Raw genomic sequence first — 14392 nt, forward strand, 5'->3', positions numbered from 1 at the left:
AGTCTAAACTGGCACAGCTTATGTGGAAGGCAATTGGGTGATAGCTATTCATTCTTTTTTAAAATTACATACTATTTGTTTCAGCAACGTTATTTCTGGGAGTTTTTCCTGCAGAAGTACTTATATAATTTACAAAGATATATGGAGAAGAATGTTCATTGCACCATTATTGATAATGGCACAAGACTGGAAGCTACTATAATATTTATCATTAGAAGAGTGGTTAGATAGATGGTGTTATATTTGTATAATAGAATATGTTAACTAAGAGAAGTAGCTATACAAGTACTGAAAGGCTGAAAGGCTGGGCCCTGCATGACAGAATGTAGCCTCTTCAACAGGCTGAGGTTTTTTGTTTTGCTTTGTTTTGTTTTGAGATGGAGTCTCACTCGGTAGCCAGGCTGGAGTACAGTGGCACAATCTCGGCTCACTGCAATCTCCAACTCTTGGGTTCGAGGAATTCCCCTGCCTCAACCTCCCAAGTAGCTGAGACCACAGGTGCGTGCCACCATGCCCAGCTAATTTTTTGTATTTTAGTAGAGACGGGGTTTCACCATGTTGGCCAGGGTGGTCTCGATCTCCTGACCTTGTGATCTGCCTACCTCAGCCTCCCAAAGTTCTAGAATTACAGGCGTGAGCCACTGTGCCTGGCCAAGGCTGAGTTTTTTATATGGCAGCTCAATGGTCCAAGAGAGAGTGTTGAGTGAACAAGGTAGATGCTTCATGGTCTTTTGTGACTTAGATTTGGAAGACACAGCATCACTTCTACACTACTCCATGGGTTGAAGCAGTATAAGTCTACTCAGATTCAAGGGGAGGGAAATAAACTCTGCCTTTCAGAGACAGAAATGTCAAGAATTTGTGTCCATGTTTTATACCTGCTACACAGTGCTTACCTCTAGGGAGTAGGAGGTTGAGGAAGAAGATTTTGCTCTTCATTTTATACCTTTCTATATTATTTGTTTTATTTTAAAATTGCCTGCATTGGTTTTGAGATTACAAGAGAGATAAAATAAGAAGGAAATAATTGGAGGAAAGGAGAGGCCAGGGGTAGATTTGCAAGTGGAGGAACAGATAAAACAAAGAAGAAAGGCAGATAGACCTGGCAGTGGGTGGTGGAGGAGATAGATATGGGATTGATACATGTGGAGGGTAATAGCAATTTGGTTTTGTGCTTGTGTTGGGCACACATAGGATAGTCTTCTATCTACCACTGACCCCACTGTCTATGTATTCTGCCTTTTGGAAATGCTGCTCATCCTTTAAGGAACAACTTGAATGCCTTCTCCTTGGTGCAACCTCTCAGTCCTCTCTTAGCCCAAGAAGTCCCATCCTACTCAGTATTTTCATTGCATTTGTGTGAGTAGACCTGCATGGAGCTTGTGCCTAGAGCTGTGCCAGCTTGGCTCTTGGCTCTTTCAGTTATTATGAGTGTTCTTCTCCCCCTCTTCAGAAACTGTCCTTAATGGCTGACATAATGTTACGTCAATTTTCTACATTTTCACAGTACCTAACGCTATGTCTTACAGTGGGCAGTAGTATTTTGTAAAATACTTTTTAAATTAAAAAACTCTTTATTTAACAAACATTTATACTGTATTTAGAACATGCTATGTAATGTCCTTAAATATTGGCTCATTTACTCTCTCATAACAACCTTATAAGGCAGGTACTATCATAACCTGCCATTTTACAGAGGACAAAATTGGTGCATAGATAGGTCAAGGGACAAGGTCATAAACCTAGTAAATGGCAGAGCTTATAGTCAACCCCAAACACTCAGCTCTAGTGTTCTTATCACTGCTTTTTTCTTCATCAGGACACAATGTAACATATTTTTTTTAATTATTTTACTTTATGTTTTGGGGTAAATGTGCAGAACTTGCAGGTTTGTTACATAAGTATACACATGACTTGGCGGTTTGCTAATGCAGCATATTTCTAAGTTCTCACATCTGCAAGTCAAGAAGAACATTTCATTATATTTTGTAAACTGTACAGGCAACTGATCAGAAGTGAGATTCCATGTATAAACCACTGTCTGGATGGACATTCAGTAAAATAAGTAGAACAGCATTTGAGTTACTTGATTAGAGGTTTAGTATTTAAGTTTCTCTTTCTCTTCATTGACTGCAATCTAGATGAGCTAAGATCTCCCAGGCAGTGTGGAAAGATCCCCAAACATGATCAATGCCTAAGAAGGTCTACATAGAGAACATTAGAGAAATGTCTGGAGAAACCACTAGAAGAGGGGAATAGAGGTTCGGGAAAGAGCTGGGATGTGGGTAGGAAGTAACTTGAAAAAAATATTCATAGGTATTGTATGAATCAGTCTTGTGGTTGAAAACTCCACAATAATGAGGTCACACATATTTTTACCAACCTATCCTCCCAAAGATGGCAGACCTACTTTTATACAAAGAAAGAGCAGAAGTAGTCAGTTTCCATGTTTGTTATCATGGCTGGTATTAAAATAGAGCAGGGACCTTGAAAAAGCTACTATTTGACAAAGGAATTAGGGGAGTCAGATCGTTTCATCAGGCCTACTTCTACTTTATTTGGAAGGGGGTTTAATATAGCGGTAGGGATTGGCGTGAACATAGAGGTGTTCTGTGTCAAGTTTTAGTTCACTTTGCTGTGAGGTCACAGATAGACAATGAAAATATAGGAGTGTCGAGTATTAGTCCTCTTGCTTGCTTATTGCTTTTTATTATCTGAACCGACTCGGTGATAATTTCTAACATTCAACATTTATGGACTTCCAGGAACTCATAAATGTCACATCAGGCTGCCTCTTGGTGAATTTTTAATCAAGGGGGGAATTTCAGCTACAAATAGACCGAGAATCAAGAGGCCCACTATTGATCGGTCAAAGTGGCACTTATGAACCTGAGGTTGAAGCCGTTTGGGTTAAAGGATTCTGGGCTTTCTACGGCCCCAGAGACATCCTTTTCCATCAAGTCTGGGTTAGTATCAGATATCCCCTCAGAGTTATTGAATAGTGGCAGATAATATGAAGTCTACTAAATGCTCATACTGATAGATATAAATATGAGAAGAAAAGCCAAATGTCTGGCTCAAGCCAAATATCACCTCGGCCAGAAATCCTCTGGATGCTACACTCCAATCCTCAAGCAAATGGTCCTATTCTTCTTTCCTTAGGGCAGAATGTCTCCTTGGGTTGTGGGTCAAGGCCCAGATGCTCTGGCTATTCTGTGTGGGAGAGGGGTTGACCTCTAAATCCGAGGCCTTGAATCGTTCCTGCAGAGATACAGAGCAGTGCTTGTTATGTCAGGGATCACTCAGCCCAGTGAATGATGTCTCTCACTAATGCCAAGCCATGAATCATTGGTCTGTGGTACTGTAAAATTAACATGCACCTCTATAAATAACTCATCTGTAATGGGCTGTCGTTGATGGCTTTTTGGAAAGGTTTGACTCAGAAGTAAGGGTTTTAATGACTGTAATTGAAATTAGATGAAAAGCATCAGTATTGGGCTTTTATTCTGACCCATGTGAGGACAAATTCCATCATATGTCAAAACAATTATGCTGTGTCAAACCTGAGGGACAGGATGCCGCAGCACTTCTCCTCAGCACCTTGGACTGCTGTCTCCTGAGATGTCACCTGGTGAGTGACATGGCACATGCGAGTCAATCCTCGGTGCTGTTTCTTCACAAAGGGCTCTGCTGTAATAGAGATGGGCACTGCTGGAAAAGCAACCCCACCCCAACTCCCAGATGACAGCTATTATCAGCAGGAAGGGCCATTATTATTAATAACAAGCACAGTCCTTTGTATAGAGGAATACGGTTTACAAACCTCTTTCACTTCCATGATTGCATTTAATCTTTACCAAGGCCCGGGAGGTAGGTCAGATACTACTATTATTATCATCCTCAGATGTACGAAGGGAGGGAGGCTCAGAGAGCTAGGTGACTTGCCCAAGGTCACATAGCTAGCGAGTGATGAAGTAGGAACCAGGAACCTCTGATCTAAAGCCTTTCCACCCCCTAGTACCCCTAACGATGGCCTCATGGTTGGTGTCAAATGTCTTTCTCCTCCTGTCCCACCAGCATGCTTCTGGCTTCTGTAAAACACCTGATCCTAAGTGATTCTGGAAGACTCTGCTTCTTCATCATTAACAGGAAAATCAGAACAGTTGAGGGGAAAAGTAAACGTAGTATATTTTTTGCTGACTGACTCCAATGCTAAACAGCTTCTTCTAGTACAATTTGAGTCATGAGTGGAGGTTCCAAGCAAATCGGTGAAGAGTTTTTGAAACAGGCTAGAGTGCTTTAGTTCTCTTTTCATTTTGCTTCTGATGTAATACAGCATTTCAAGAGTTTTATTTCAGGGGATCCTGAGTATTAGGAGGGGGCTGAACTGTCACAAGAAAAGTCCCAGGATCAGGGAGCAAGGCCCTCAGGGACACTCCTTCAAGGCCCAGCCCCTTCCACTTTCCCTAAAATCAGAGGCAGCTTTACACAGAGATTATCCAGCTGCCTGCCTATGTTCCAGGAAGGCTGGTGCTGTAGTCACTGCCAGGCCCTTCAGCCCTGTGGTGGCTGTTGCTTCCCTTGCTCTCAGGAGATGGACAACCTTAGAGGCAGGAGAAAGCATATGCTTCAGCCATTATCTTCTGAACCTCTGGGCCCCAGACAATTAATTGGAGGAGCTGAGCCCATGTGTGTCTCCAGCCCTAACATCTCTCCAACAGAGCCTGTGCTTCACTGGTGGAGGTTTGCAAATGAACACACAGCATACCTTTGTTCATACAGCATGTCACCATTCCCCACCTGGAGACAGCTCTGTAATCCTCCTGTGCAAAAATAACAAGTCCCACGTAGGATTGCGTACATGGTCTAATTACACGTAACAAAACATCTCATCTCAGGAGAGAAGGAGTGTTTGGTAGTAAATTAAGAGATGCAAAAGCCACTGTGAGCCATGCTGATTAATCCAGCTCCCTAGCAATGGGGAAGAATCCTTGAGAAATGGGTTTGCAGTGGATGATAATTATATGCCCACCATGGGGGCTTTTCATGTACACTAGCTTTTGTGTGAAGTGGAGGGAATGTGACTGGGATGGAGACTGCAGAGCTGATTCATTTAGTGCTGTGTTGACGGAATGGAAATTGCTCCAGAAAACACTAATACTTATTAAATAGGTAAAACACCAGGGAGCCCACCTGCACTGGCTCAAGATGCCTCACATTCCCGTTCAGATGGGACTGCATCTGTGCATATTGAAATCTTTATCCAACTTTGCCCATAACAATTGTGGATTTATTTGACTTTCCTTACCTCTTTCAGCACCAAGCTCACAGAGCCACTCTGAGCTCCAGTCTATGGGGACCTTATCGATTAAAGGGAAGACAGAACAAACACTTTAGAGAACAGAGAAAAACATGCTTACAACTAATTACAACTATAAAAGTAGATGGTGTGTGTCAGGTGGGGGCTGGGGGGAGGGGTACATGCATGGGCATACACATAAAGCTTTATGGTTAATACCCAGTGCCTAAGCTTTTAAACAAGACAAGTGTTTGAATTTTTTGGCTTTGCCACTTCCTAGCTGTCACCTGACTCTCTGGGCTTTAGCTTTCTAATCTGCAATATGGGATTAGCAATTATTTCTCCCCTTCCTACCTTGGGAGTTGCTGTGGAGATTAAGTAGGAAAAGTGATGTGAAAATGCCTTCCAAACTGGAAAACCCTCTACAAATGTCACTTTCCCTGAGAGTAACACAATGTCTAGCACGTAGAAAGTGTCTAATAAATATGCTAGTTGATAGATTGGTAGACAGATGCTATGGGGTGAGAATGGAGTTATTTGAAACATTTGGAAAATTCAAGGGAGATTTGCTATAAACCATGCATTTTTAATAGAATGTTTAAATGGGAAGGAGGGATGGAGCCTTGCAAGGAAGAGCAGAGAAATACTCCTGACTATAAAGATGAGAAGATCTAAGTGAGAAGAGCATATTTCATTGGCTATAATCTGAGTAGAGAAGAAATGGAAGGAAATTAGGTAAAGGAGGATTAATGGAAGGCGGAGAGGTCGGAGGTTATATGCTGGGGTAGAGTCTGTCCTTGAGAAAACAGCTAATTGCAGGGAGATCAATGCAAAGATGGGCATCCACACAAAAATATGGGCATCAATGCAAAAAAGATGGGCACCCATTCAAAAAGATGAGCATCCATACAAAGATGAGCATTCATGCAAAAAGATGAGCATCCATGCGAAAAGATGGGCATCCATGCAAAAAGATAGGCATCCATGCAAAGATGAGTATCCATGCAAAAAGATGGATATCCATGCAAAAAGATGGGTATCCATGCAAACAGATGGGTATGCATGTAAAGATGGGTATTCAGGCAAGGCAAGAGAAATGCAGGTTGGATTTGGGGAACAGAATAGGCACAATAAAGACATGTGAAGCTCAGGTACAGAATCTTGAATGCTAGTGCTTCCAAAAATCTTTTGTGGTGGTGACAATTGGGGATTGGTAGATAGGGTATGGTATGGGAATAGATAGGATGATCATGAACTTGATCTCTGTTGTTGCCCAATAAAGTGCTCGTTGGAGAGTCCCATCCCAATAAAGCATTCCAGCATCTTAGAAAATGAAGTGGTTCAAGGATCTCAGTCTAAAGCAATAAAATCCCCAGGGAGCTGAAAACAGCCTGTGAACTTTCCAGGGGTGCTGTACTCCCCCACCCCACAACCCCTACTTTTAACATATATTTTTCTACAGAGTCTGTAATTCATAAGGGAAAGAAAGAAAATACATTTTCACTACAATAGAGAGAATTTCTGTGAGAATAAAACCGTGTTTTGAATGTTTTAATATACAGAAATTGACACCCATCTTCCTATTCAAAAACCCTCTCTCTGGAATAGCATAACAATGCTTTCTCCTCTATATTTTCCTTGCATGCTGCCACGAACTGCTGTTGTGAAGCAAATCCTTCTGTTGCAATCTTTTATTTTTACCTCCCCCCACCACTTTGTAAGTCTCTTTCTCTAAAATATTAAAGTGTGGTAAAAGCTGCTAAGTGACTAAGAAATGGACCCTTTTGAGTCAACAGATCTGCCCCCCTATATATCTTTGAGTCATAGCTGCTAACATTTCTTGACACAATTCGGCTTTTCTTTTGATTTTTTTTTTCTCTCCTGGTAGCAAGGCTTACAAAAAATTCAAAGTATTTAGGGATGAAAGGTTTCAAGCCACCCTTACCATCATCAAGAGCTCCTGACAAGTAGCACAAGAATATGAAATAATATGTTAATTTCTTGGCACAGCTTGGATACCCCTTTCCTCCTACTGACAAATCATTTTGGGGGGCTGTAAACACTGGGCTACAAAACCTTAAAGAGTTCCAAATAGCCATTTCCATGTGGTGACCACCCACTCCCTGCATGTTCATGTCATGGTATGGAGAAGACAGTGGAAATTCAAATCTGCATCCTATACTTGCTAGCTGAGATCTTTGAACAAGTCGCTTTACCTCTCTGAACCTCAATTATTCATCTGTGAGATGGAATAAAAATATAGAACCCAGAGGACCACTGTGAGATAAAGTGTGATAATGTGTGTGTACTTGGCACTCAAGGGTCTCTTATTAGGTATGAATTTATTTTTCTCTGCTTTCATTTAAAGCATCTCTCTCCCTCTCTCTCTTTCATTTTCTCTCTCTCTGCACAGACATATATCATCTTTGGATGGATACATAAGAAACTGACAACATTGGTTGCTTCTAGAGAGGCTGTAATCTGATATAGAAAGATGCTTTTACTTTTCACTGTACAACTTTCATCCTATTCAAAATCTTTGCCACAATCATGTATTGCTTAAAAATATTAAGCAAAATGTGTACATTTAGAAATTCTGAGTTACAAACTCTTGGTCCCTTTTTATCAGTGTCTTCCCTTCCTTTCAGTTTGGATGTTTTATATTGAACAGGCACAGAAAGAAAATCCTGTATGTGTTGGTTTCAGTTTTTACAAGCCTAATATTCACTGTAGGACTTAACTTGTAGTGTCGAAGGCATCCAAATTTAAGAAGCACCGGGAAATAGATGGAGTTTAAGTAATGAAGGGTTGGACAATTGAATAGCCACTTGGGAAAAGATAAAAATGGATTCATATCTCACATCATAACCCAAAATAACCTCCAAATGCATCAGAGATTTAAGTGTTAAATAAAACCATGAATGTACTAACGAAAACATGGGTGGATTACTTTATGTCCTAGAAGAAAACATGGACGAATTACTTTATGTATATGGAGAAAGCTTTTCTAGTCCTGACTCAAAATCCAGATTTAATATTTGAAAGGATTGACAGATTTCATTCTTTTAAAAAATGAAAATTTTTGCATGACAAAAACATCACAAATTCAAAAGACAGGTAAGTAACTTGGAAAAACTATATGCAACAGACATTAAAGAGAAAGGGCTAATATTCCTCTAATACATAAAAACATTTAAAAATGAATAGACGAAAGTCTAAAAACCTGAAAGAAACGTGAGCAAAATAAATAGATGCTTCACAGGAAAATATATGCAAATGGCTTTTAAACATTTTAAACATACAAAAATTACTCAAATTTTAATAAGGGAAATAAAAAACAAATTACACTTAATATACTATTTTTCACTTCTTAGATCTGCAGAATTTTAAAGGTTGTCAACACACACTTTCAGTGAGACTACTGGGTAACAGATACTTTCATAGATCACTGAGGAGAGAGTAAAGTAATTGGTCTCCATGTGATATATCTAGGAAAACTATGCATTTACTCTTTGACTTAGCAGTTCTTGTTGGGATTTACTTGGAGATGCATTTCCACAAGTATGAACCAGTAGTGATAAGGTAATTTTTTGAGATGTTATTTATTGTAACAAAATGTTGGAACTGTTGTTGTCCTTCTGTAGTAGATGAGTTGGATAATCTGCGGTACATCCACACAATACAGTGCACACATGTAAAAAAGAATAAAGCAGCTCTCTATGAACTGATATGAAATGATTTCTAGGATACGTTGTTACGGGCAAGAAGCAAGATGTGAAAGAATGCATATAGTAAGTTATCCTTTTTGGAAGAAAAAAAAGAAGCAAAAACAAACAAACAAACAAACAAACAAAACACAACCAAAAAAAAAAAAAAAAACAAAACCCTGCAAACCCATGTACTTCTTTGCTTATTCTTGCAAAAGGAAATGTAGGATGCGTGAAGTGAAATCTGATGAAAATGGTTGCCTATTTGGGGTGTATGGGAAAAGGGCAGCAAGGTCAGGGATGATATTGAGACTTCTTTGAGTATACCTTTTAATATAACATTGACATATAAATCATATAAATATTTTATATACCATATGTTAAAATAAAATGAAATCAAATCAGTAAGGAGGAATACAAAGCAAATCTTAAAGCCGAATATAAAATGAAACAAAGGAAGCCAACTACATATCAAACTGACAACCTAACTGCACAGAAAGTAAATAAGTAATTCAAAAACTTTTGGATGCAGCATTCTGACTGTACATTCTTAGTGGGTGATATTCTAAAAAAAAAGATCTGTAACAGCATCTTAAACTTATTTAGTCAGCTTGTTGTTGGTAGTTGTTTTGGTACAGTAATCCCCAAACTATTTTGAATATGTTGTAGGACTGAGCCAATGAGTTAAATATGTTGATGGTGTTAGAAACCAGGGAGAAGGAGTATGCAAACATAGGACAGGGTAAGACGAGGAAGAATCCTGTGATGTTTAATTCCGATGAAAAGAATCAGTCTAAACTCAGATGTGTCCACCGAAATGTCCTAGGAGAAATAAACTCCAGTAGCGATCAGCTCACTTAACACCCAGAATTGGTTTCTTGTTTTTATTGGCTTAAAACAATAAACATGTATTACCCTCATAGTCTCTGAATCAGATATTTGGGAATGGCATAGATGGACAGTTCTGGCCCAGGGTTTCTTGTGATGGTATTTGAAGGCTGACCTGGAGCTAGCTGGATCTACTTCCAAGGTGGCTCATTCCAATGGCAGGCAAGATGGTGCAGGTTGCTGCCCAGAGGCCAGTGTCTGCTCACATGCCCTTCTACACAGGCTGCTTGAGTGATCTCACAGCATGGCGGCTGGCATCCCCCCACTGAGTGAGCAATCCAAGAGAGGATAAGGCTGAAACTAGGGTGTCTTTTGTGACCTAGCCTCAGCAGTGTCACACTGTCACTTCCACAGTATTCTGTCAATCTCACAGAACAGCCCTGATTCATAGAGACAGGACCAGATGGGGGTATGAACAGCAGGCAGCAAGGATCATTTCAGTTGAGAGATAAAGGCTGAGTAAAGCAGCTAGCCAAGTGAAGAGAGTGCAAGAAGAACACTTCTTATAAGTCATGGCACAAAACTTTGAAATAAGTTTATATGAAAAAGGAGTAAAGATGAGGCCTGATTTGTGGCAGTTCTTGCAAGTTTCATTAAGAACCTTAGTTTTTAATAAAGCCAATAAACCATCAAAGTGTTTACATTTTAGTAAGATCACTTTGGTTATTACATGGAGGGTGGGCTGAAGGAACAAAGACAAGGAACAGGAATGGCAGTACGGAAACCGAGAGACTATTGACATGATCCTGACAAGATATGGCAGCTTAGACTACGGCGGTGGCAGTACAGGTGAGAAAAGTGGGCAAGTCCTGAGAGACTTAGAGACAAACACACATGACCCATTTTTTGGATGTATGGATAACACATTGCAGAGGAATCAAGGCTGGCTGTGAGGTTTTGGACTTGTGCACATGAAAGGAACAGCAGGTTTGGGGATTTAGAAAAAGTGTATTTAACATGTTGAATTTATAGTGCTTACACACATGGAAATGTCCAGTAGGCAGAATGGTTACCAGAATACCCAGATATTGGTTTCTAAATACCATTCCCTACTAAAAGAAACCAACACTTCTTAGAGACAGGGCTAAATACAGGTCTGTAGCGTGGAACATCTTCTTGTACTAGGAAGCAAAGGAGAGCTGAAAGATGGATGACAGCTTATCCAAAAGAGTCATGAGCTAGATTGAAGGGGCCCTCACTAGTTAAACTCGAGACAATGTGAGCATCAGAAAGAATGATGATGGTATAGAGCATAACACAATAAACGAGTCCAAGGTGATACTAAAAAAAAAAATAAAATTTAACATTTTTAAAAGTGGTGAAATCCAAGTAAGATCTGCAGTCTAGGTCATCACGTTGTGCCAGAATTGATTTCCTGGCTTTGATAGCATAATATGAAAGGTATTATTATCCTTGGGGGAAGATAGGTTTGGGGTACACTGGATTGCTCTGTAATATTTTTGCAACTTCTTGTGGGCTTATAATTATTTCAAGGTAAAAAGTTAACAACAACAAAAAAAGGTCTATGTGTGTGTGTGTTGGGGGTGGTATTCTTCATGGAAAAATTTCAGCCTGTACTTGTAGAAGAAATGTTAGAATTAGAAGAGGTATCACTTGCAATAACCATTGAAGTAATTGATTCAGGCAAAGGTCATTAACACATGACAAAATCCACTGGGTGAATGCTGTTAGAGAATGAGATATTCCTATGGTCTCACTCCCTAGGTTATTCACTACCTATGAAGGGTAAAGGAACATTTATGGTGAAGAAATCTGGCTAACATCACACTAACCAAGTAACAGAAGGAAATGACTGCCTCAATAGTTCTTGCTCCTGAACTTTTGACACCACTGTAGGATTATTATGAATGTTGACACAAAATGGCATTATGAACTTCCTGATATGCTGGGATGAAAAATGTCCACCACCACCTAGGTAGTATTTATGCCAAACATGTCTAATCTGAATTCAATAATAAAGAAACAAATATACAAATTTAGATTATAGGACATTCTACCAGACAACTAGCCTGAACTCCAAAACTAACAGCCTTGAAAGTTAAAATAAAATAAAATGAAATAAAAAAAGTAAGTAACAGTCCATTCTAGATTAAATAGATTAAGAGACTAAAGAAAATGACATGCAATAGATGATTTTTTACTGGATTCTGGTTTGGAAACTAAGTTATAAAGAACATTATTAAGACAGTTAGAAAAACATATATATAGACAGTATTTTAGATAATATTATTGTATTAGTATCTTTGGAAGTAAACGTCTTGATAATGCAAAAAACATCATGCTTGTGTAGGATAATACATGAGTTCTTAGAAAATTTAAGATATCTGTAACTCATTTTCAAATGGTTTAGCAAAAATATTGAATTGAGGGAGACACACACACACACACACACACACACACATAGAACACAAACAAATCAAAACGTTAGCAATCAAGGGGAAAGAAAATGAGTTTCATCATGTTTTCAACTTTCTGCAGGTTTAAAATTTTTCAAAATAAAAACTTAGGGAAAATACAATAAACCAGCATTAGTTCATCCATAAATTATGTCGTTATCCTGTATCTAAATTGGAATTCCTTTCCTTTCAGCTTGTCCCTTTCCACACATCTCAGCATGATATGGCAAGAGTTGCCTGGAGCCTCATGGCCCAGTGGGGCCCAGGCCTCCAACAAATCTGCAGGGAAGTGTTGCAGCCTGCTGCCACCTCTGGACTCTGCTGCTACACCAGCAGGGACCGTTCGTGGAAGCTGTTTGGCTCATCACTGAACCTAAAAGAGTGTCTGGGGAGCTGCAGGGCCTCAGTGGCCTAAGGCTTCACAAGCCCTTCTGCTTAGATAGTTAATGCCTGAGACTAAAATCTGGGGTAACGGAACGGATTTCTGTTTAGCAGCAAAAGCTGCCCCAGCCTTCCTTATAAAATGAAGACTGCAAATAAAGTTGGTTGTTTCTAGGAGAAAGATGTACACCAACCACTTTTTTTTTTTTTTTGAGACACCGTCCTGCTTTGTCACCCAGACTGGAGTGCAGTGGTATTATCTCCACTCACTACAACCTCCACCTCCCAAGTTTGAGCAATTCTCCTGTCTCAGCCTCCTGAGTAGCTAGAATCATAGGCACATGCCACCATGTCCAGCTAATTTTTGTATTTTTAGTTGGGATGGGGTTTCACTATGTTGGTCAGGCTGGTCTCGAGCACCTGACCTCAAGCAATCCACCTGCCTTGGCCTCCCAAAGCTCTGGGACTACAGGCACGAGCCACTATGCCTGCCCCACTTTTGGATGGGTCCACTATTGCTTGTGGAATATTCAAGTAACCAGCTACGATCATCTAACCAACTAATAAATGCATCCACTCATTCAATACATATGTACTGGTTGTTTGCTTTGTACTGTGTATTGGAGGTGCAAAGATAAGGCACAGTCCATTCTACTCAAAAGTAGATTGTGTATCTGGGGAACACAGACTACAGATTATTGCCACACAATAATTGGTAAATGCATGACGGCAATTTTCATATTATAGCATTGAGGTAGTGCACCTAACCTAAATTAGAAGGGGGAAGGCATGAGAGAAAACTTCTTAGAGAAAAAGAATATTTTCCTTCACTTTTTTTAAAAAAAATATTTATTTATTTATTTTAGAAATTTTATTTATTTATTTATTTTTATTGCATTTTAGGTTTTGGGGTACATGTGCAGAACATGCAAGATAGTTGCATAGATACACATGTGGCAGTGTGATATGCTGTCTCCCTCCCCTTCACCCACATCTGGCATTTCTCCCCATGCTATCCCTCCCCAGCTCCCCCCCCACTGTCCCTCCACTATTCCCCTCAATAGACCCCAGTGTGCAGTACTCCCTTCCCTGTGTCCATGTGTTCTCATTGTTCATTGCCCACCTATGAGTTTTCCTTGAAGAGGTCCCTTACATTCCTCATTAGTTGTATTGCTAGGTATTTTATTCTCTTTGTAGCAATTGTGAATGGCAGTTCGTTCTTGATTTGGCTCTCTTTAAGTCTGTTATTGGTGTAGAGGAATGCTTGTGATTTTTGCACATTGATTTTATATCCTGAGACTTTGCTGAAGTTGCTTATCAGTTTCAGGAGTTTTTGGGCTGAGACGATGGGGTCTTCTACATATACTCTCATGTCGTCTGCAAATAGAGACAATTTGGCTTCCTCCTTTCCTATTTGTATACCCTTTATTTCTTTTTCTTGCCTGATTGCTCTGGCTAGAACTTCCAGTACTATATTGAATAGGAGTGGTGAGAGAGGGCATCCTTGTCTAGTGCCGGATTTCAAAGGGAATGCTTCCAGTTTTTGCCCATTCAGTATGATATTGTTGGTTTGTCATAAATAGCTTTTATTATTTTGAGATACATTCCATCAATACCAAGTTTATTGAGGATTTTTAGCATAAAGGGCTGTTGAATTTTGTCAAAGGCCTTCTCTGCATTGATTGAGATAATCATGTGGT

The sequence above is a fragment of the Callithrix jacchus genome, chromosome 10 (genome assembly GCF_049354715.1).
Source record: "Callithrix jacchus isolate 240 chromosome 10, calJac240_pri, whole genome shotgun sequence".
Lineage (NCBI taxonomy): Eukaryota > Metazoa > Chordata > Mammalia > Primates > Cebidae > Callithrix > Callithrix jacchus.